The 22,704-nt window shown below is 38.1% G+C and overlaps 1 protein-coding gene across 10 annotated transcripts in view; it reads right to left on the bottom strand.

Annotated features, from left to right (window-relative positions):
• lingo2 (leucine rich repeat and Ig domain containing 2) overlaps positions 1-22,704 on the bottom strand; it is a 374,701-nt gene that overhangs the window by 294,608 nt on the left and 57,389 nt on the right. For 6 of the 10 annotated variants that reach the window (XM_048175946.1, XM_048175941.1, XM_048175944.1 and 3 more), the window contains exon 1: positions 20,223-21,003. The exons of the other annotated variants lie outside the window; for them this stretch is intronic. The gene's annotated coding sequence lies outside the window, so the exon portion shown is untranslated. Of the gene's footprint in view, positions 1-20,222; positions 21,004-22,704 lie in introns of those variants that run through there. 10 annotated transcript variants of the gene reach the window in all.

Below are 22,704 nucleotides of genomic sequence, written 5' to 3'. Positions count from 1 at the left end.
TGCAGTATGAATGCAAATCCGAAAGCTTTAAAGTAAATAATGACACATTCACCTTCTTTATGAGGATTCTGCCAGATCCGTTGTTTAATTATGTTAATTCTGCAGAAAGACACTCAAGCTGACTCATCTCTCTTTGGAGCATGTGGTGACAAAGAATCCTTTGATCTAAATTTAGCTGCAGCATCTTGCCCTTCAACCACACCCATCAATTCCAGTCGCAGTTGGACTTGGCCGTGCCAATCGGCAGCACCTCTACATTTTGGCAAATGAGAGAAGGTCTGCTTGGCACCTTATATAAAAGCAGCAGAGCTAGAGGAGGATGAGACTTCTTTTCCTGGGTGAGTCTTGGGCGTCTGCCCTGGCCATCTGGGGCTGCAAAGAATGAGGAAACAGCCAAAGACTGTGAGCGAGAACAGAAATCTGTGTTTTTCACTGCGAAGAATGGCCCTGCTGTTAGCTTGAGCTTACCAGGGCCAAAATGACATCTGAAACGTACATTTCCCCACTTTTCACATGTACAGGAACAGTGTGGGGTGGTAAGGTTCTTATTTCAGAGTCAATCTCAAACGCTGTAGCTGAATACAAAACATGATCTTTTGGGCTTACAGAGAATGCTGACTAACTGACTTTTAAGAACTTAAAAGCGTAAATTATGCCTGGAGAAAGAGTATCAAAGTTCACACTAGGGTGAATCTCACAAAACTTGTCAAGAGCATCTCCCAGTCACACTTCACTGCAAATCAAAAGAAAGAAATATGAAGTATGAATACTGCACTTTAAGGAAATTAAGCTTGTTTTTAAGACCATTAAATGTGTTTGAATTGTGACCTTACTGTCATGACAATTCAAAATATTTTACCCAGAAATTCTCAAAGTAATAAAAAAACATTAACAACAACAACAACAAAAACATTCTTATTATTGTAGTGAAAAGTGCAATGAAAATATTCAATCACATTTAAATTATATATCAAGATAGTATCTGTTGTACTGGCTGATTTAATTCACAAAGGATGCATTCTTGCATTCAATCAGCAAAATGGAACAGAACGGAGGCATCTTAATGGTGCTATAAACAGGCTTTATTTTCCCTCATGCACATTCAAATGTCTTTTTTTGGGTGGGAGTGACCTGGACTTGTTTTTTGTGAGATTTACCCAGTTCATTCTAGCCTGGAGGTGAGGTGATTCATAGCAGATGTGATGCCGCCAGTCAATGTGCCAAATGCAGCAGTGGAAAAAAGCAAAGTCTTGATCACTTCACTGCATCTTTTAAGCCCCATCTAATATGATCAGGGTGCAGGCTGCTCATATTGTCATGCATGACTTTCTGGCAAGCTCCCACAGAGAAGACGAATACTTAATCCGAAGCGCTTTCTCTCTCTCTGTTTTCATTTCCCTCTATTGCTCTCCTGTCCTCCTAACAAGCTTGTACCAACATCTGTCTAGATTCATGTCTCATCAAAGATTTTTCCACCCTTTCCCCACTTTCCGAATGCCTCACTCATGTTCTTTCAACAACAGCATACAAACAGTTGGAGATAATGAAGTCTCCTTGGGCTGGGACAAAAAGAGAGAGAGAGAGAGTGCGGCTAGGAAGTGATCAAATATGGCCTAAAGCCAAATGCCTTTGTAGATGGTTTTTGAGTTCCCATTGATCTGAGGGTGGGCACATTGAAGGAATGAATAATTTATGGTCCTTTTTTTTTTTTTTTTTTTGGTGGGTAGGGATTTTCAGAATCGAGAAAGGCCGACAGCAGAGTCTCAGTGGGAATATGACTGCCAGAACTTAGGTTGTCCTCATAATCTTCTGAGAAGTGCCAGGGCTAATTCCTGCTGAGGAATGCTATTCAAAGACAATATATTTCTATCAAATATGCAGCATGCAGGACACTCTAGGGGGGTAATGGATGGGGCCTCACTTTATTTAGTCATATTTCACTGTGCACTGATAGCGCCATATTGTCACATAAATCAGTGACAGGTGCCTTTGGGACCTGTACAGGAGCATTCCAGCAGCCGCCGAATGTAGCTTGATGCATTTTTCTATCCCAGCTGGGAGATTTAGAAATGATCAGCTCCGTTTTTACAGGTACAGTAAGGAACGTGTTCTGAACAGCGTCTGCAGTACTGGAGCACAGCCAGTATGAGTCAGGGTGACTCAGAATTTGGCTGCAGTTGGTGAGATAAATATTCAAGGGCAAGTAAGACTTTGCACTTAAAATATTCAATATAATTGTTTTACAGAGTTACAAATATCCTTTTAAAAGTGCATGAGGTTAAATGGTGTTAAAATGGAAAACAGTTCTGGCGGAAAGGTAGAAAAAAGGTGGTAGGTAAAAAGCTGTGGGGAAAAATGCGTAAAAGGTAAAAAGCAATAATTATCAAATAAATATGGGTTCTATTTATCTAAGAGGCTAAAAAGCTAATTTAGTAAGCTGCTGAGCTAGTTTCACTGCCAGATGAAGAATGCAAGATAATTTGGTAAGCTTTCTGTTGGTAGGTCGAGTGACAAGTCGAGTGACAAACTTGAACATGAGTGAAATCTATGTGGGGAACTTTAAACGCCTCCATGTGAATCTCCCCATCGTGCAGATGCCTATTGGAATGACTGGAATGCCTTTAATTGTTACTTAGTGACGGTTGTGTTGAAGTAAGCCAGAAATGCGCAGGTGAAGCGCAATTCGGCTATATTTAATGTTCATATTGACACGAGTTTAGTATGTGCACGCTAAACGTGCTGATTACATAGACTTTTCGCAAATTTAGAGAACATAATTTGTGAAACACAACCTGTCAAACTGCCTAGTGATTTGACATTGTTACACACCCACATTTGACGGGTGTTAATTTCAAACCCTGTCAATATGAAATTGAACAGAACATCTTGTGTGTAAAAAGCAAACTGTTTAATTATGTTTTGATTATGATAGTATAATATAATAGAGCTCAACTAAAGTTGTGTTCGTTGGCAAAATGGTAATGTAAGTAACGTTAGATTCAGTGAAAATAACGCTAACAACGATAAATCAAAACAAGTCAGCCATGTCAGGCTAATTAACAACATATCATTATTTATGCCAATTAAGGTTATCATACACTTTAAGAGATTACTTTTAGAGACATTTATGCTAAGCCGCATGCCTTAGCATAAATTTCCCCAGAGATGGCTCTCTTCAGTCCTATTCACTCTTCCAAGGAGCACTGCACATTTGAAGACAGGAGGAGGGTGTTTCGAAGTAGGGATGCACCGATCCGCCTTTTTCACTTCCGATACCGATCCCGATACCTGGGATTCAGTATCGGCCGATACCGATCCGATCCGATCTTCAAGTAATAAGAAAAGCGCTAAATTACCTAATAAACTGTATGCCTCACTTAGGGCTGTGACGGTCGGCATGACAACCGCGCCACCGCGGTCGTGGAGTGTCACCGGCGGTAGTGTGGCGTGTATATAATATATAATCTCAAAGGTCGGGTTAACCGAGAATTTTCCGTCATTGATGGAATTTTTTTTAGCAGTGACGGAAAAAATCTGCAGCCTGTCCGTCATTTTGACAGATTACTGAGGCTGATGTAACTTAACTGTAATTCCCACCCCTGTCCAGTAGGTGGTGAGCGCGCTCCAGTGTGGCAGCAGAGCGCGAGTTCAGTCTCCAGAATAAAATGAAAACGATGCCTTTGATTACACACACCCAGTTTGTCCATTTTATTATATATTATAATACTTATGCTTACATAAAGTTTCTAATCCGTTTTGTTTTAAATAGTTTTTATTTTTGTTGTTGCTGACTAAGTTTATGGTCAATGAATGGCTTTTCCTACGTGACATTGTTTACAACACTGATTGAACTGACGTGATACAGATTTCGGTAAGCTACTGCAACTTTCAAAATATTTTTTGATTTTCATTCATGTTCATTTCCTTCTGTAAAGTAGTAAAGAAGAAGAGATGATCGCGTTCACTCACGATCCTCAAAAAGTGTTGAGATGAGATATAAGATGAAAACTGAAAAGTGACGCAGACTTTAACTTTTCATAATACTTTCTTTTCATAATATAAATAATTGCATAGCCTATGCCTATTTGTTTATCTTATACGTTTGTGAATACATATGAAAATGTGGACGAAATCAGAAGCTATTAAATGTCTTATAATTAAAATATAAAAATTAAAATGATGCAGCAACATATGATAGATAGGATAGAACAAAAAAAAATGCCATTAAACAATCTTTCATTGCGCAAAAATATTATAATATGAACGGCTCCCATGAGCGGCACAAAGCGCTTTTATGCGTATCCCGTGTGCAGAATGATGTGCTTGAAGCACCATGGAATCAGCGCGCAGCGGCAGCGCTCCGCAGTGAAAAGTTCAAAGCACAAAGTGAAGAAATATTGATGCGTATTGTATTACCGGTATCTTGATTAAGTATAATAATAGAAACATTGATTCATCTTGGAGAGAGTTTCATTGTGTTGACTGTCGTAACTGAACGCGACACGCAGTCTGAATGCTGAATGGAGAATGACTGACAGCCGCAGCGGAGGGAGGCCTTTACGTGAACTTTAATTTAACAACTAAAATATTTATCTGTACCTCAAATTAAACTATGGAATGGCTTCAGAACACTTGGAATATAGTGCACAGAAACTTTATGGTGCTTTTTAATGTGTTTGTGCCTTTTGTAGAGCTTAACAACAACAGAATAGTACACGCACAATATCGGATTTTGGATCGTTCCCGTCCGGCCGATACCCGATCCGGCAAAAATGGCAGTATCGGCGCCGATACCGATCTGAATATCGGATCGGTGCATCCCTATTTCGAAGCCAACAAGGTGACAAGTTTGCATCCCTGTATAATTTGCATTTACTGCATATTTATTTTGACATGCCAAATTTTTGTCCCATGCTAGTTATCACTATGCCAGTTGCAATTTCGCAATTGATTCCCGCATTTAGAGATCACTTTCGCAATGCATATAATTGGCCATCCGTCCTCTTAGCAGCATGAATAACAAAACTTTTCAATGGATTCAATGGATTATTTATAGCCTTGAAATCACACAAAGGCCGCTTCATTTAAAATCACTAAAAAGCTGTCACCCATCTCAGTTCACAATCTCACAATGTTCCTTTAATATCAATAAAGTCGTCTACACTGCATAATGCACAAGCATGCAGAACTCAGCTCTGGAGTTCTGACTAAATGAAACACCTCTGATTGGCCACTGTGTTCAAGAGATCAACATACATGACTGTGGACTGTGATTGACTACATTTTTGACTGCTGCAAAAACACAATTTAAATTGAAAAAATTGATGTTCTCCAGAGCGCAAACAGAAAAACGTACTGGAGCATTTACCAAATCTGTTTCGCCAGTATGATATTATTACAGTATCGTCTGAGGGTGCTTATATTTAAATTTGACTTTGTGATGTTTTTATTGTTATTATTTGTGATCAAACATTAATTGGTGGACCCCCTGTAGTACTGCTGTGTACCCCTGATTGAAGACCCTTGGTGTACACTATAGTATAATTCTTGGAGAAGCCTATACATTAGCATCCCTATTTATCTCAATGGCTCAGCCTTTTGCTTTCTTTGATCAAGGTTTCTGAACCAATCACCTGAACTGTGATCTGAAAGTCAGCAAACAGTGTGAATAAATAAATCCATTTCAAGCTCTAATGAACCCTCCAAAAAATCTGCCACTGGTAAAATGCCTATAATAAAATTAAATTCATGCAGTTTATTTGTTGCAAAAAAAAAAAAAAAAAGACACAGATATGGCTGGTTGGTAAAATAATTTGGAGAACAAGGAACTGATATATTATTAAAATTTAGCAGATTGCAAATACACACACACTTATGCCCATAAACACACTAAATAGCTGTTCTCTTTCTGTAAGAGCTTGATAAGAACCTCTTTCTTCCCTGGCTCCCCTCTGGATGCCTGCCAGTGGTGGACCGCAGCTTTGTGAGCTGGACACAACATCGGCATCCCCAGGAAGTCTTTCCCTGCCACTTTCCCCCACATCCTCTTCCGTCCGACCCCCACCGCCCATGTTTCTATCCTCGGCTAGACCCAGGGGCCTGGGGATCCTCAGTAATGCAGCCTTCATTGATTTATAATTCCGTGCTACGCTGCCATCCAAGGGTAGAAATTACATATGTTGACAATGGGAGCACTGCTTGTTCAAGCCGAGGTAAAGGTCATCATTTAGATGCTGTGGCTTTGTTCCCAAGCCCCTCGAACGACGTATTAACATCCAGAGCGCATCTAATCCTGCAAGTTAAAACACAGCAAGAATGCTCTATCATGAAAAAGCCAGTGCATTTTGATTATGCGGTGCACTGTTGAGTACCACAGATCTCGGCGGGTTTGTATTTTCTGTATGGACTAATGTGGGTTTGCCAGCCCTCGATTTTGGTCCATACATCCAAAACTGACAATCTTTTTATTTATTTTTGTTATCTGAAACACCTTTTGGCATGAATGACAACAAATATGCAGTTAAATCCAAGGTTGGCAAACATTAACCCAATTGTTTCTGAAGGAGCTTGAGCTGGAATGGAATGACATCTTCATGACCTCCCACAGGAAAGCTTTCTCTAAACAAGAAGCCATTTTTCAAATTTAACACACCACTCTTGTCCCTAGTTAAACATCTCTCAGCAAAGCGTGTAATCTGAAGTGCCTATGTGAACTCTACGCTGTGCATAACTGAATAGATAAGGGAGTGATGTGAACAGATTCAATTGAGTTTAAGTATAAAAGAATATACACTATATTTATGAGGCATCAAACCAATGAAACTGTTGTTTTCATGTTCAGTATATAAACTCCATTATTTCATTATTGCATTAGCACCAAACCCAGTCTCTGTAACCTTGCCTTAATCCTCTCTGCTGAGTAAGACTTAATATCCCGAGGCTAGTCAATTGGTCTATGCCATGTCTCAGCTTAAATTGTTAACTGTATGGATGAGCCTTGTGCCCTAATAGAACACATGCAGCAGTTTTCTGGCCTCTGAAGCACAAGCTGGTCAATAACCTAAATAAAAGGCTCACCAAGGAGGTGAAGTAAGAGAGAACGTTCATCAAACTACTCCAGAACAGCTGATACTAACAAATCCACTGACCAAGCCCACGCAAATCTACACACAGAGAGCTCCAGAGAAAGATTGGCTGATTTCTACAGAATTGGAACACCCACCATTCATAAAGAAGTATGCATCTTTGCTCCTTCTGTGTTTGTTTATTAAATATTCTGGCAAAAATAATTAGCCTTTAGCTAATAAGAATTGTAATACTCTGAGCTCTGTTCAAAAAAGTTTTTCCATATTCAAACACAGATTATCCATAAAAATAGGAACAGAAAATGTGACTGGAAGTGACCACATTATTATATTTAAATATTTTTTTAAATTTAAAAATGTAAATAATGTTAAGGATATCATAATATATACATATGCAATACCTGAAACATTACAATTTTATTTTTGAAAGATGTATCTTATGTTCACCATGGCTGTGTGTATATATATATATATATATATATATATATATATATATATATATATATATATATATATATATATATGCATACATAATTTTTGCTGTGAAAGTATTAAATATTTCAATTCATCTTTGGTGGTGACAGACATGGTCATCCACACAAACAGTAAAAAGTGCCCTACCCACGTGATCTGCGAGCCCGATACTCACAAAGTACCCATCACTCTCACTGTAATTCTTTCTTGCCCTCTTTGCAAAAAAAAAAGTGATTTTATAGCTTTGTAAGAGAAGATGCTTTCTTGCTAAACCTGAAAAGTATTAAAAAGTAGCATTTAGAAGTTATATTAACTAATAATATAATTTTCTACCATATACAATTGAATGCACCTAGCTAACAACAACTTCTTTTGTTCTGGTTTCACCTCACTCCAGTCTAAAACTGATTTTATAGGTAGGCCTAATTTACTACACATTGTCATTTAAATAACCTGAAAATATTGTGGATTATTAAGGCTAATTTTACTAACCACTCTTGCTAAATGGGGTAAGCACACTTATGTTCTCATTTCAGAGTTGTTCGAGTAAATGATTCATTATAGACCGTGTGGACAGATCAGCTGTTGTCATGATTCATTAAAATGAATCTGTTCAAATGAGTCATTAGGTCGCGAATTGGACATTAGCGGACGTTGACGCGTTGCGTGTGAATCGCAACTGTTATTAGGACATCGCAAAAGATTTTTCAACACAGAAAACACTTCACCACTGGATAGGATTTTCTTTTTGTTTACTGAAAGTGTGGTTTATGTCAGCTGCACGTGCAGGGCGCCTGTCAGAGAAGATGAGGTGATGTTCCTTTGAGCACTATTCACACCCAGCGGTTATTCAGGAAAACATTCTCCGAATGCGCTTCGTGAAACATGGATTCGGTCTTACGAACTTTTAGCATTGTGTCAGTTGATTTAGATTATTATGTGTGAGGTAGAGAGAGTGCAAAGACAGTGTTTACTTTGAAGACAGAGAGAGAGAGAGCTCGCACGCACGAGGGAGGAGCTCTGCTCGTTCTGTTCGTCAGCGCAGCAGTCTCCCTCCTTCATTTTACAGTCGAATGGCGGCTAGAACCAGAGCCATAGAGAGATGGCTCTATATGGCTCTGGCTAGAATGGCTCCAGGTTCTGGGTCATTACGGAATGGATTAATCTGCGTTATTTTTTTTAACGCGTTAATTTCGATTAATTAATCTGAGAAAAAATAACACGTTAAAAAAAATAACGCAGATTAATTATTTTGACAGCCCTAATACATATATATATATATACACACATAGTATCTCACACAACTGAATACATTTTTGTAAATATTTTATTATATCTTTTCATGTGACAACACTGAAGAAATGACACTTTGCTACAATGTAAAGTAATGAGTGTACAGCTTGTATAACAGTATAAGTTTGCTGTCCCCTCAAAATAACTCAACACATGGGTGTGTCTAAACCCCTAAGTGAAAATGTCCAAATTGGGCCCAAAGTGTCAATATTTTGTGTGGCCACCCTTATTTTCCTGCACTGCCTTAACCCTCTTAGGCATGGAGTTCACCAGAGCTTCACAGGTTGCCACTGGAGTCCTCTTCAACTCCTCCATGACGACATCACAGAGCTGGTGGATGTTAGAGACCTTGCGCTCCTCCACCTTCCGTTTGAGGATGCCCCACAGATGCTCAATAGGGTTTAGGTCTGGAGACATTCTTTAGCAAGGCAGTGGTTGTCTTGGAGGTGTGTGGGGTCGTTATCATGTTGGAATACTGCCCTTATCTTGGTCTCATCAGACCAAAGGACATGGTTCCAGTAATCCATGTCCTTAGTCTGCTTGTCTTCAGCAAACTGTTTGCAGGCCTTCTTGTGCATCATCTTTAGAAGAGGCTTACTTCTGGGACGACAGCCATGCAGACCAATTTGATGCAGTGTGCGGCGTATGGTCTGAGCAATGACAGGCTGACCCCCCACCCCTTCAACCTCTGCAGCAAAGCTGGCAGCACTCATACGTCTATTTCCCAAACACAACCTCTGGATATGACATTAAGCACGTGCACTCAACTTCTTTGGTCGACCATGGCGAGGCCTGTTCTGAGTGGAACCTGTCCTGTTAAACCGCTGTATGGTCTTGGCCACTGTGCTGCAGCTCAGTTTCAGGGTCTAGGCAATCTTCTTATAGCCTACGCCATCTTTATGTAGAGGAACAATTATTTTTTTTCAGATCCTCAGAGAGTTCTTTGCCATGAGGTGCCATGTTGAACTTCCAGTGACCAGTATGAAAGAGTGAGAGCGATAACACCAAATTTAACACACCTGCTCCCCATTCACACCTGAGACCTTGTAACACTAAAGAGTCACATGACACCGGGGAGAGAAAATGGCTAATTGGGCCCAATTTGGACATTTTTACTTAAGGGTGTACTCACTTTTGTGGCCAGCGATTTAGACATTAATGGCTGTGTATTGAGTTATTTTGAGGGGACAGCAAATTTGCACTGTTATACAAGTTGTACACTCACTACTTTATATTGTAGCAAAGTGTCATTTCTTCAGTGTTGTCACATGAAAAGATATAATAAAATATTTACAGAAATGTGAGGGGTGTACTCACTTCTGTGAGATACTGTATATATATATATATATATATATATATATATATATATATATATATATATATATATATAAAAACATTAAAGGTGCAATATGTAAGAATTTTGCAGTAAAATATCCAAAAACCACTAGGCCAGTGTTATATATTTTGTTCACTTGAGTACTTACAACATCCCAAATGTTTGCAACTATTTGTAAATCATGAGATAATTGCAATTTTAACCAAGGCTCTGGGACGTGTGAGGAGTCGCCTGTCAATTGCGTCATACCTGCGTTATCCTCGGTTTCCGATTTTATTTTGTAGAAACCATGGAAACACCAAAGAGGCTTTAATATATTACATGTTTTAATAGACAAGGGAACAGCTGTTTTGATATATTTATAGACAGAAAACTAATTGTTGTGATATAGCTCAACACATTTAGTCTCATTGTTTAAATCTAATTTTCTTGATTTAATTTTCATGCTTTACCATGCCTCAGAGAAAAACACTATTTTGTGAAGTAGCTAACATAGCATAATCAGATGCAGCTTTATTTTTAGTAACAGTAATACAGAAATTCTCCATCATACAATACGTTTTAAAATTAACTGCATGCTATTTATCAACAGAAGCCATCCAGCATTTAATATGATATTCTAAGATCGATCAAGCTCACTGCAGTGTGCCTCAAACAAGTGTCTCACAGCAGTCGCCAAGCGAACACACAGAGCAACGTTATAACATAATTTTCAGCACACTCAAATGTATCTAATATGATAAACAGAGCTGCGTTACCTCATACTCATGACAGAAAAAACGGAAGCAGCGCCGGCGACTGTGGCATAATAAAAGTTCCGCTGCTCGTGAGGCGTGTGTTGCGCAATCGCTCCAGCGGCCTCGTTCGGCTTCCACAACACTCGGTCCTGCTCTGCTTCATAATACAGTAACGTTAATAATCACATCCATGAACATGATTTGTTCCCGAGTCCTATCCCAATTCTTTTCCACCGACTGTTGAGATGAACACCACATATCCCAAGATTCCGCGCTTAAACTTGGCGTCATCAAGCTACGCCTTTTTTAAAAATAGGCCTCTAGCGACCTCTAGCGGCAGAAAATATTACATAGTGCACCTTTAAGGTACATAAAAATTGAAGATTTCATTTAATTTGAGATATGTTTAATAATCTTCAAGCATTTCATTTAATTTTTAGAATTTGTATCATATTCATGTTTTTGCCAAAATGGTATTCGACTTGCCAATTTCTCAAGCCTATACTATGCTTTCAGCCCAACAGGAGAATGACCATGTCAAAACCCCAGTTGCCATCATTTGTTTCAAATGATTAGTGTCAATAATTGCTTCCCTATTAATGAAATGCATCTACTATCACAAACAACATCATTATGGATTGGTTAATTGGATGAGTTTAGGCATATTAGCCAATATTACATCTAAGCATGGAGGGGTGCTGCTTTATGGTCCATTTTCAACTAATTGCATTTTGGGCCCTTGTTACAAGCATCATGAATGTGCATCTGCCATGAGACTCTCTTTCTCTTTCTCTCTCTCTCTCTCTCTCTCTCTCTCTCTCTCTCCCTGGATCAATGTATGGTAGAAATGTAATTATCAAGCCAGCGAAGGTGTAGACAGCCGTGTCTGTTTGCATTCTCACTAACCATGCAACAAAGCATTCACAAACCATGTTCTGATTATCTGCTTGGAGAAAATGGGTTTAGATATTTAGGGCATGACAAGATCTATGTTAAAACAGATTGTGTATTTTTAAAGGAATAGTTCAGGTTCGATACAAATTAAGTGTAATGGACAACATTTATCACATAACATTGATTACCACAAACATTTATTTTGATTTGTCCATTCTTTTCTGAAAAAAAAAAAAAAAAAAAAAAAAAAAAAAGGTTTACAGTGAGGTACTTACAATAGAAGTGAATGGGGTCAATCTGTAAATGTTAAAAGGACAGTCCACCCAAAAACGAAAATAATTTAGTCACCTCTATGTCATTGCAAACCAGTATGACCTTCTTCTGTGGAGCGTGCATACACACACAGAGAGATTTTGGTTCTCATTGACTTCCATTGTATGGACAAAACAAATACAATGGCACTAATTTGGAACTGAAACTGTTGGGTTATCAACATTCTTCAAAATTTCTCTGTGTTCAGCACAATAAATAAATAAATATAGGTTTGTAACTGCATGGGTGAGTAAATGATGACAAAATTTTCACTTTTGGGTGGACTCTCTCTTTAAAATACCGACCCTTTCAATAGTATCGCCACAAAACACAAAAATATGCATTAACATGATTTAAGAGTGAACTAAAAACACTAATCTTTTTTGTATAATCTTATCCAAATTTACAATGACTACATAAAGCCTTAAAGGGGACCTAGTATTTTCAAAAGATATAGGGTACAACGGGGCTAAAGGCGACACGGGGCAAAAGGCGCCTTTGATTTTATTTTCCTCTAAACCACTAGATGGCACAAAATCTTGCCGAAACACTTTCTTAAACGTCCGCTTTTCAAAATGCGCGTGCAAATTTGTCTGATCCTTGACGCGATCGCAGGCAGCAACGCAAAGATGATTCTGAGGTAGTTTGATCTAATATTTGATGTTTTTTAAAATGTTGATTTAAGTAGCAAATGAGAATTGATTAAATTCATGTTTGTATTTTCACATAAAGGTCTTAATGATTTTCAGTTTTGTTCAAGGTCATTCAAGCAACAGTTTTTAAATAATGGAAGAATATGTAAAAGTATGGTATTTGGGGTAAAAAGCGCACCTGCTGTTATGATTTATTTTCACACAAAATCTGTTGCTTCATCAATGTTCAATACAAACATATATATTTTTCCTGCAATCATACATTTTGAGAGTAGTGAAAAGCACATTTTTTCAAAAGGTGTGCCTTTAGCCCCGTTGTACCATAATATAAGTCTCTGGTGTCCCCGCAATGTGTCTGTGAAATTTCAGCTCAAAATACCCCACAGATCATTTATTATAGCTTGTCAAATTTGCCCCTATTTGGGTGTGAGCAAAAACATGCTGTTTTTGTGTGTCCCTTTAAATGCAAATGAGATGCTGCTCCTGGCCCGCTTTCCAAAAGTGGACGGAGCTTTAACAGCTCATGTTTTGGTTGCTCAAAAACAACAAAGCAGGAGAATGTCACGCAGCCAATATGAAGATTGTCAGTAACGGTGTTCAGCCTTTCATTGTTCAAACAGAGTCGGACACTGATGGTGAGACTCAAGAAGAAGTTACAACCTTTAGAATGCAACTGGATGTTTCTGAATGGTTAGTGGATACATTTATGTAGTTGCTGTGGAGTTTATTCAACTCATCGACTAGCATGTGCCGTTATGTTAATCTTTTGTGCAAATCCAGCATTGAATTGACCCTTGTTTGTGAAGCAGTCTAGCGTAAAATGAAATCACATTAGTAGTCTAAGCTGTTTTGTGGGTGAGTCATAAGTAACAGCCATACATTTCTGTCCAACACAACTTCTGTTTGTGCATAAAGTAATAAAGCATATGGAGACTAAGGGAAAGCACAAAGACAGTGGAGTTACCTGAACCAAAGAAACACATCGCATAACTTTTTTTCATCCTTTTTCACGTTTTCTGGGTTGGTAGATGCACCGGGGACCCAACTATAGCACTTAAACGTGGAAAAAGTCAGATTTCATGAAATGTAAATATATTGAGATTGACTTTACAGCTCAAATAATACATTAAATAAGTGCTTTTACATAAGCTTCACATTACTGCTTTTAAAATCTCCAAAAAATTGGACCCCCTCAAACTTAGTTTATTTATTTATTACATAAACCAATGTTACTTAATGTAGGTCAGTATATTTGGGGGGCTTTTTACAGCTTATTTTCACCATGAACAAATGCTAAATTAGCTTTAATAAAATTTTCATTATGCTAGTCAATGTTTAATTTAGTTTACTACAAAAAAAACAACTTTCAAATATGAAACAGAAATAAACACGTTAATTTCTGCAGTCAGTAAAGCTAGAAAATGTGTTAGTGTCAAGCGAAATTACTATTTGAACACAATTTTTTTTATTATTATTTGCTTTTTGACAAACCGAACAATAAAAAGGTTTAAAACCCAGGCTGTGATTTCCAATTAGAGCAATATAAAATGCACTTCAAATGTATGACACGTCATTTTAAAATTTTCAGTTTAGTGTCGCCTAACGGTACAGAAACTCGGAAACATTGATTCAGAATGATACAGAAGGCAAATGACCTTAGGTGACTGACTTCTGCCTCAGATTCTCTCCCTTCCTCTCCTCACCTACAGCTACCCTCTTGTTCTTCCGTACTTCTTTATCATGTCACCCATTTGAACCCTCGCTAAAGCCTGGTGTCAACTCAGACTCAAAAACTTGAGATGGCCTGTGTCCACCAGCTCCATGGAAGGATGACTGCAAAGGCGAGATGGGTGTCAGGGTCCCTGTCAACCACTATCGGTCCTAATCTACCCCTCTAGAGCCAGTGGCGTCCATTTATCCCCCTGAGCACCTGCTGACATTGCCCTCCACCCTTTGCTACACTCTTCTCAGGCTGTGTAACAACCATCAAACCCTGTCATGCCACACCATCCGTTCCCCTAAGCACCCCTCACATCACAGGGCTGGGGCTGAAACAGGATGGAAGACATCCTCTTAAGTTTGCATTGCTACAGGCAACATGTTTCAGTTTGGAACAGACCCTGGAAGTCTTGGCAGACTTTGTCTGTGTCATTTAATTGAAACTCTTTGACTTCTTAAGGTCTTCATTATACAGCATGAGGCAATACAGGTCTAACAAAGAGAAATGTGGAAAAGAAAAAGAAGGGAAGAGCACAATTTATCCACAAGAGCTTTATCACAAAGAAACAAATGCTTCACAATGCATCAGCTTGGTTTTAAACAGTAATTCTTAATGTTTTGCTTTAGAAACAATATGTTAGATTAGACATCAAGGGGAGACCTAATACTGTACCAGAATTTGTTAACATAATAAAACATTAAAATGTAAAAATATTACCGTTAACTGCATAAGCCAAACAATATGCAAAATTATTAACGTAAAGGACTGGATAGGAAATTTTGTAAAAACTTAGCAGAAGTGATCAGTACAATTTAATGGGATGTATTATGGTAATTTAATGTATTCAATTTTTAATTAATTAAATATTGTATTATTGTTGTTGTTGCTTTATCATTTGCATATAAATAAAATGTATTCATATTTTGTTTAAATATTGTGTATCACTGTATCAGCAAAAATATTAAGAAACAAAAAATGTTTCTGAAAGATCATGTGTTGCTGAAGACTGGAGTGTTGATGCTGAAAATTCAGCTTTGGTAATCACACAAATAAATTACATTTTAAAATATATTAAAATAGAAAACAGTTCTTTTAAATTGTAATAATATTTCACAATATTACTGTTACAATATAACAGTAATAAACGGCAGTGTATATTAACACATTTTACCACTGTTTAACAAGTCCTTATTAAGAAGATCATCTAAAGTATTTTTAAACGCTTTGCAAAATTTGGCAGGACTTTACTAACGTCATGTGCACACTGCCAGCTTGTTTTCCACCAGACTTTAGGGACCCTTGAGGATTAGTGCCACCATCTGTCTGTATATACCATCCAGATGTGTTATATGAATACATTGATAAATATGTTTATGTTGACACAAAGCAGAGGGTGTAACAATCAATGGAGGAGCAGCAGTGCCAGATCCATGTTAAAAGTCATGTTAAAATGGTCAACACTTGCCTTAGAGATCAAAACAACAACACTGAAAGATGGCAGATGGGGCCAGTGCCCAATTTAGAACTTTTTTCCCTGTTATTTAGACTGGCGGCAATGAGGCAGCATGACTGTTTTTATGGTGGCCATGCCAACATAACATCACCCTGATGTGCACTAATGATCTGAAGCCCTGTGACAGAGTCATCCAAGCTCTCTCGTGAGAAGATAAGAGTCACTCCGCTAAAGGTCATAGTCTCAAAACTACGGAAAACAAATGTTGACAGAACAATGAGTACTGTTTCTTTTTTTTTTTTTCTCCATCTCTTAATGGACTCACTATAAATATAGTTACAAAGGCTGAATCATCTCTTTCAGGTGGCAAGAGCTTTTGAAGGTTTATATATACATATATATATATATATATATATATATATATATATATATATATATATATATAAGCTTGTTGGTCTCCCTTTGACGTGAATTCTTTATTTACAACTTCAAAAAAAAAAAAAAATAAATAAAATAATAATAAATATTTTGAAAATACAAAAATACTCCCACCTATGCCCACCAGTCTCAGAGTTGGCCACTACAGCTGTCTTAAAATGTCCGCTTCTACGACTATAGTTTTCATTTTCAGGTCAACCACTAATGGCAGAACAAATCTGAATAGAATCTTGAAATACAGTACAGTCCAAAAGTTTGGAACCACTAAGATTTTTTATGTTTTTAAAAGAAGTTTCGTCTGCTCACCAAGGCTACATTTATTTAATTAAAAATACAGTAAAAAACAGTAATATTGTGAAATATTATTACAATTTAAAATAACTGTGTACTATTTAAATATATTTGACAAAGTAATTTATTCCTGTGATGCAAAGCTGAATTTTCAGCATCGTTACTCCAGTCTTTAGTGTCACATGATCCTTCAGAAATCATTCTAATATGCTGATTTGCTGCTCAATAAACATTTATGATTATTTTCAATGTTGAAAACAGTTGTGTACTTTTTTTTTCAGGATTCCTTGATGAATAGAAAGTTCAAAAGAACAGCATTTATCTGAAATACAAAGCTTCTGTAGCATTATACACTACCGTTCAAAAGTTTGGGGTCAGTAAGAATTTTTATTTTTATTTTTTTGAAAAGAAATTAAAGAAATGAATACTTTTATTCAGCAAGGATGCATTAAATCAATCAAAAGTGGCAGTAAAGTCATTTATAATGTTACAAAAGATTAGATTTCAGATAAACACTGTTCTTTTGAACTTTCTATTTATCAAATAATCCTGAAAAAAAATATTGTACACAAATATTTTGTACAATTGTACACATTAAATGTTTCTTGAGCAGCAGATCAGCATATTAGAATGATTTCTGAAGGATCATGTGACACTGAAGACTGGAGTAATGATGCTGAAAATTCAGCTTTGCATCACAGGAATAAATTACTTTGTGAAATATATTCAAATAGAAAACAGTTATTTTAAATTGTAATAATATTTCACAATATTACTGTTTTTTACTGTATTTTTAATTAAATAAATGTAGCCTTGGTGAGCAGACGAAACTTCTTTTAAAAACATTAAAAATCTTAGTGGTTCCAAACTTTTGGACTGTACTGTACATATTTTAAAAATACATTCTAGATATTGCAATTGGTTCCTGTAGCTTTTGGTATAATTTGTACATTATAGCATGATGTTATCAACATCAAGGTCACAGGTTCGATTCCTAGGAAACAAACTAAAAAAATGCACTATGAATACAAGCCGCTCTAAATGAAAACACCTGCCAAACTGTAATGTAAGCATATAAAAGTCATATTTAAAGTCATATTTATTATAAACCAAAGAAAATTTGGTTTAATGACAGACATTTGAAGATAACTCTATCGCCCCCTTGAGTACTGAGGTTTTTACCACTAAAGAAACGCACGATTGCACGGTATGCATCCATAACAAGACTGCATATTTGCAATGTGTTGTCCATCCTACTAAAATAAGATTAAATCAGCCTAAGATTGTCTGTTTTGGTGGTTTTAGAGTGGTTTTAGGCACTTGACAGCCTGCCAGACTGGCTAAACCAGCTAAATACCAGCTTGGTGATGCAGGGAGACCAGATAAACCAGCTTAAACTATATAAGACCAGCAAACCACCGTAGGCTGGATTTAGCTCTTCTTTTAGCTGCGTTTGTGTACTTGCAAGAAGTATGTATCTAGCCTCACAGTAGTGCAATTGAGACATCATGCTTGTAATGGCAGTCAGTGCCAAAGCTTGTTTATGAGAGCACTGAAAAGAAATACCTTTTTCATTACTCAGTGTAATTCTCTGTGTATCCAGAACGAAACAACATACCTTGAAGAAATTCTGAAGAACTTCTGAAGAAATTCAATCAGGTACACAATCAAAGCATCTTTGTGCATTCGGAGTGCATTGCAGTGACCCTGCCTTCTACATTCAGGCTCACAGGACATCTGTCATCCCCTGACCCAATCTCTTCCACCATCAAACACATTTAACATACAAAGTTATCGAGATGGCCACGAAAGCACCTTCAGGCATGGCTGAGCTTCAGCTTCACACAGTGGCAAACCTCCTCACAATGGCACGTGTGTTGATGCATCTGGCTACACTGGGAACAAGCGGTCCTGGCAATGCAGCGAAAGGCTTTTTCTGTGACTACATCTGCCGGTGCATTCTCATTTCCATCCAAGACCCTCGAAGGCCTGTTTCATAACAGCAGGCAGGCAGACTACGCTACTGCTGTCGCATAGCAATTAGTCTATTTGTACATTCATTGTACTATATGTTTAGCAAAATCACAATTAAAGATTGTTTGAATGGAAGAAGCGATATATGGAAAAGTTTATTCTATACATCCTAATCTAGACTCTACATGCCAATGATTGTGAGTGTACATACAAAGAGCTAAGAAATGCGACTGCAAATCAAGAAGACAAATTCAGAGCTCTTCAAACACAAACCAGCAGATCCAAGGACTGTGTGACTCTGCCCAGTTAGCTCTCAATAAAACATCAAAAGACTTTGAACACACAGACATCACCCTCTCGCTTTTCTTTTTCTCTCTCAATCAGACTGAATTCAGCCATGTATTACTGTCAAGATGGATTGTTCATCATATTTCCAAAGCATTCAGATAACTGTGAAAATCGATGCCTTTCTCTGCTCCAACATTCATATAATGAGTATCTTTCTGTCACATTCAGATACTTCATTTGTAAACTCCACACATTAACAGACCACTTAATCTGTTTTATCTACAGGCAAAGTCATGGCCGTACCGGTAACACAAGCAGACAGAATCATCACTATGGACAGGATAACAGAGGGGCCAGTTTCAACAGCTATGGTTATTTATTATTCAATTATTTTAAATATTTCAGGGCAGACAGGATGTGCATGCGATCATAAATATTTCAGTCCCTCCTACAAAGGAGGGGGCCACTTGTCCACTACCGTCAGGGGAGCGCGCACACGCTCCTCGACGAAGCTCTGGGACATTCACGCCCAAACCCGAATGCCTGTCCTTCAGTCTGCAAAAATAAAAAAAAATACAAAAAATTAATATTCTACCCCCTCTCCATCTGTCCTCAGTTGCGTGAAGCAGCAGCACAGATATGAGGCTGTCAAACTCCCTCCATCACGCCTTCAATCTCTGTTTGCATTTTCGCACCCCTCCTTTCTAAAACGTGGTCAGAAGACGGACACCAAATTGCTTCGTGCGAAGGAGCCGCGGCTGAACTCATGGAGTAATTACCTCAGGTGCAAGGAAAAGAAAAAAAAATGACAACAATCGGTTGGTCGCCAACTGTAAAAGTTGCGAGAGCATCTTAAGGTGTAGATTTAAATATTCCCCCTCAAAATTACATATAGCTGGTGTTAACCCCCTCCTCCCAACCCCTCACCTCTATTTCCGACGAATGGGGGATCCTGTCAAAATGAGGACTGTCTCGCACTGTAATTATGCCCTTTGTCCCCCAACACCCTAGTAATATCCACCAAGGTGCAAAGGAATAAATCACGTTTTTAACCTAAACACCAATTAAAATGCACGGCATCACATTCACGAAGCCTTAAACTTTCATTAAACGGAATAATTTATGTAAATAGTTCACAAAAAAAACAACTCTGACTTACATTCCCCCCCTCATTTCCTCTTCAGCAGTCGTTGCGGAACAGTAATCTCAGCTCTCTCAATCCTGAATCGCACTTGGTCGCACATGCAAGACATTGAACTTGACTAACATCTTACCTTGAAATGCTATTTGTGATCCTATACTCCACAGGCTGGCTGAAGCAAAGCAATGCACGACCCAAATCTCTTCAGTTTACCCCTCTCAAAGCAACAAACACAAGAGCCTTTCTGACAAACTCTTTTTTTTTTGTCCTTGCTTCAGATTTCCCTTTATTACTCCCTGCTTTTATAATCCCGTCCTTTCCTTCTCCGTTATTTGATTTCCCTTGAACGTCTTCTGTTTTCAGTGTTAAGTCTGAGGGATGCTGCCTATCTCTGCAAGACTGAGAAAGGAAAAAGAGAGAGAGAGAGACAGAAACAGAGGCAGCTCTCTTTCTCTTGCAAGGTCCTCCCGTCAGTGGCTGGAGGCAGCAGCTGCGCTCCAACCTCGAAGAATCCTGCCGTGCACCGCTCCGCTTAGCTCATCCTCCACGAGCGCTTGCATCCCAGAGAACTTTCAGACTTGCACGCACAATCCACACTCCATGTCAAGGCTGAAAATGAGCACAAACCTTCTGTGTTTAATCCGTGTGTCAGTTCTTTTTCTGGATTGTGGATTTAATTGTCTCTTCTCCCACCCGGCACAATGTCTAGATGCTCCGAGTATTGAACATTGCGCTCTCTCTCTCTCTCACACGCTTGCAGATATGCACACACACGCTCGCCCTCCCTCTCACAGTTCTTTCCACCCCCTCCATCCATCCATCTCTCCCTCCCTTTTCTCACTCTCTCGCTGCATGAGAGTCTGACAATTACTGCATTTGTGTTCGGAGTTGTCAAAGAAAAAGGATCGCTTCCTACTTTCCTTTAACAGGAATAACGTGCAGCTCCATATGCAAAGGAGAATGAGCAAATAACAGCAAAAAAGGAATGAGTGATAATGAAGTGAAAGCTCTTCACAGCTGTTCCTGTCTCCTGAGCAAGCACACCACCTTCCCCTCCAAGGAGACAACTCTAGCGGCACCGGCGGAAGGGTCACCATTCAGTGTTGGCCAACTGTCAAGAGTGATTGAGGAGGTAGATGAAAATAGAAGCAGATGAAGCAAGCAGATCAGAGCGCTACCAGGAAGCAAGGACAATAAGCATCGAACAGCAACCGTGGAATCATATAATTAGCGGCATAAACAAAATTGCCAATTCCCTTATCGCCTCAACACACATATGCACGGAAAAGAGCCTCCAGGGGGCTACTGAATGAGAGGCAGTGGCAGAACTAATAAAAAACAAAAAGAGGATTGGCCTGAACAATGGTATGAAGCAATGATGCTGTATCCGGGCCTAACCGGCACACACAAACAAAATATATGGAGGTGGCATATTTGGCATACCATTTATTTCTGATTAGCTGTATGGTTGTACTAGTGTTTGCATTAAAGATGTATTTTTTCGATGTTCAATGGAGTCAGCTTAATATGTAGTTTGATTTCCCAGGAGAGCACTGACTCTAGCTATCAAAAATGTTAATTTTAGCGTCCCAAACAGCCTGATAAAGTCATTGTGACATGAGTTTAGGGAGGGACCATCTATTTAAATAATATACATTTATAAAGCTATACTTTGTGTTATAATACCTTGGCAGTAAATTACAAAAAAATATAATAATACTGTAATTAAAGGGTTAGTACACCCAAAAATGAAAATTCTGTCATTAATTACTCATCCTCATGTCGTTCCACACCTGTAAGACCTTCGTTCATCTTCAGAATACAAATATTTTTGATAAATCAGTGGTTCAGAGCACCAAAATCATGTGATTTCAGTAAACGAGGCTTCGTTACGTCATAAGTGTTTCGAAATTTCAATAGTTCACGTTACTTTGGCAATTTGATACGCGCTTCAAACCACTGATTCGAAACAAACAATTTGTAAAGCTTCAAAGCTTCATGAAGCAGTGTTTTGAAATCATCCATCACTAGATATTGTTGAATAAATCATTTTTTTGCTTTTTGGCATACAAAAAGTATTCTTGACACTTTATAATATTAAGGTTCAACCACTGTAGTCACATGAACTGTTTTAAATATGTCTTTAGTACCTTTCTGGGCATTGAAAAAGGAAATTATCTTGCTGCCAATGCAGGCCTCACTGAGCCATCGGATTCTATCAAAAATATCTTCATTTATAAAGATGAACAAAGGTCTTATGGGTTTGGAACGACATGAGGGTGAGTAATAAATTACATCATTTTCATTTTTGGGTGAACTAACCCTTTAACACTTTAACACTTCTGCGAGGGTGTTTCTAATACAAAGGCAGAGGAAGTGACGGCCAATTTGACATATTTCTCTCTTCTGACTATTATATATCTCTCTATATTTTTCCCCTCTTTTCATTGAAACGCTATCCCAGATTTGTTCTTTTGCTACTCGGACAAACGGGAACACAAAAAATGACATTTGCTGTCATCTCCCGTTCACCACCATATATAGTTTACCCAACTATGATGACTCCGGAAATGTGAAAAGGGTCTATTGTAACACAATAAAGTTCAATTAGTCAA

The sequence above is a fragment of the Megalobrama amblycephala genome, linkage group LG23 (genome assembly GCF_018812025.1).
Source record: "Megalobrama amblycephala isolate DHTTF-2021 linkage group LG23, ASM1881202v1, whole genome shotgun sequence".
Lineage (NCBI taxonomy): Eukaryota > Metazoa > Chordata > Actinopteri > Cypriniformes > Xenocyprididae > Megalobrama > Megalobrama amblycephala.
This window is presented reverse-complemented; position numbering and strand designations above follow the sequence as displayed.